Source organism: Schistocerca nitens, chromosome 7 (assembly GCF_023898315.1).
Source record: "Schistocerca nitens isolate TAMUIC-IGC-003100 chromosome 7, iqSchNite1.1, whole genome shotgun sequence".
NCBI classification, from domain to species: Eukaryota; Metazoa; Arthropoda; class Insecta; order Orthoptera; family Acrididae; genus Schistocerca; species Schistocerca nitens.
Genome location: NC_064620.1, coordinates 363,844,443 through 363,847,332, shown reverse-complemented (window position 1 = coordinate 363,847,332; position 2,890 = coordinate 363,844,443).

Here is a 2,890-nt window from a genome sequence, read left to right as displayed (position 1 = left end):
CATACACAAATTAAAAGAAAATAACACAGTTATTCATGATACATAAACAGATAATTATATCTTAGCAGTCTTTTCTAAACCTGAAAGAAAATTTCACAAATCCTGACAATTTCATTGTGGTTGTAGTCGCTTTGGTTGGCGTTCTACACTTCCATTCACAAGGGTAGAGGAGGGGAAGTTGCTATGGTGTGCGTCCTTCACGTTCACTCTAAATTACATAGTGAAAGGGGAGGGGTCACTGTGAGTTGCGTCCAAGTCACTCCACGCTTTCACGCAGCTACCAGGCTGCCATTATCTGGTTTGTCCTGTAGAACAAACAAAAAGAGTGCCTCAGACTCTGTTCACTTAATATCTAAGGGTGGGTCACAATGAAATGGCGATATATACATTTTATCTTTCAATATGTTACTGGAACAAAGTTAACAGAACTTTTTCAATTTTACTCTCGCGGTTACTTAACTGTCATAAAATCGGTAAACAAATGGCTCAAAACGCCGTTAGTCACGTACTAGAGAAAATTTATGCTCAAGGCATACAATCATAAATCCTATTTAATCTGAATTTATTATTTCTGGGCCGGAACACTGAACCAATGCTCGGTACATTCCTGACAAATCTGTATTTTATTTACTTAACTGACTCATCTTCGATTACCATATTCTTAGAGACAGTATCAGTATATTTACAAAATTGTTAAGGCTTTCGTGGCCACTTGTTGACGAACTGCCTATTGGCTTCTGTCTCGGGTTCTTCGGCCGACGTTCATCTAATGATTTTTCTGACGTTTCGCCAGCACGAGTGGCTGGCATTGTCAAAGCTTCACCCTCCATTGCCGGTGGTGAACTGGAGCCGAGCTCGCGGGCGCAGACTATATGTACCTGGCGCGTCAACGTCCGAGGGCTTCTCCGCGGTAATTTCCGGTGCGGTTCTCCTCTTGCTACCTGCGACGGTCGTTCGCTGCAGTACGGGAAGCCAGGATCCGTTTACCTTAAGGCTTTCCTCTTTCTTGTTCAAACTGTTCGCGTGTTTTTGTATTTCTACAGCTTCTCTGAACAAGCGCGTGTGATAGTGCTTCTCTACAGCCAGAACCTCCGTGTCGGCGAATTTTATTACGTGGTCGGTCTCATTCAGTGCGTACTCTGCCACGGCCGATTTCTCCACCTGCCCCAACCTGCAATGTCGCTTAAGCTCTTTGATCCTGGTGTTAATGGATCGTCCAGTCATTCCGACATAAACTTTTCCGCATGTGCATGGTATACGGTATATTCCCGATATTGCAAGTGGGTCTCTTTTCTCCTTCGCCGATCTAAGACACTCTTTGATCTTCCTTGTCGCTTTGAAAATCGTCTTTACGCCATGTTTGCGCAATATACGGCCGATTCTGTCCGTCACTCTGGGAATGTATGGCAGAAAGGCCGTACCCGACATTTCTTTTTCTGGTTCCTTACTTCGCCGAGTGTTTGGCTCTGTTACACTTCTAATATATTTTGTGGAGTACCCATTGCTCCTCAGGACAGTTTCCAGGTGTTGCATTTCTTGTTTGAGGTGTTGCGGCTCGCATATTCGTCCTGCTCTCGTTACGAGCGTACTAATCATGCCTCTTTTCTGGCTCGGATGGTGGTTTGACAGTTTGTGCAGGTATCGGTCCGTGTTTGTCGGTTTTCGATACACGCTGTGTCCCAAGTTTTCGCCGTCCCTTGTGACCAGCACATCTAGAAATGGCAGGTTGTTGTCCTTTTCTACTTCCATGGTAAATGTTATGTTGGCATGGAGGCTGTTCAAGTGTCTTAGGAAGTCACCGAGCTGTTCTTCACCAAGGCTCCACACAACGAAAGTATCATCGACGTACCTGTACCACACCTTAGGTTTGCAAGTCACCGAGTCCAGTGCGTGTGCTTCGAATTGTTCGATGAAGAAGTTGGCCACCACTGGACTGAGAGGACTACCCATGGCGACGCCTTCCAGCTGTTCGTAGAACTCGCCATTCCACGTGAAATAGCTCGTGGTGAGACATGCATGGAAGAGCTTTCTGATATCTTGCGGCAAAATGAAACCGATGTGCTCCGCATCTCGTGGTCGTGCGGTAGCGTTCTCGCTTCCCACGCCCGGGTTCCCGGGTTCGATTCCCGGCGGGGTCGGGGTTTTTCTCTGCCTCGTGATGGCTGGGTGTTGTGTGCTGTCCTTAGGTTAGTTAGGTTTAAGTAGTTCTAAGTTCTAGGGGACTGATGACCATAGATGTTAAGTCCCATAGTGCTCAGAGCCATTTGAACCATTTTTCGATGTGCTCCAGAGCGTCACTGAGTGGCACTTTCGTAAATAACTAAACAACATCAAAGCTGACCAGGATGTCGTTTGGTGCAAGTTTCAGTTTCTTCAGCTTCTCAATGAAATGTCCTGAGTCCTTAATGTATGTGTCGGTCCTCCCCACGTGTGGCTGGAGCAGAGAGGCCAAGTGTTTTGCCAGTTTATGTGTCGGTGATCCAGGAGCGCTAACGATCGGTCTCAGTGGAACGTTGTTCTTATGGATCTTGGCTAATCCATACAGCCGAGGTGGTAGGGCTTCTGTGTTGCGCAGGTTCCTCTGTATGTCCGCCGGCAGAGAAGACGCTTTGATTAATCGATTCGTATTGGTGTGATACGCTGCGTCGGATCTGCGCTTAGTTTTCGGTACGTCGTCGGATCTAACAGATCTCGGATCTTTTGCTCATAATCTTCTGTCTTCATTACGACGGTCGCATTCCCCTTATCGGCAGGCAGTACCAATATACTCTTGTTGGCGTTGAGATTCTTAATGGCTTGTACCTCTTCTTTCTTCAGGTTGCAAGCTGGTGGTTTTGCTCGGCGCAGTATGCTGGCTGTTTCAGTGCGTATTTCCTCTGCCCTTTCACGG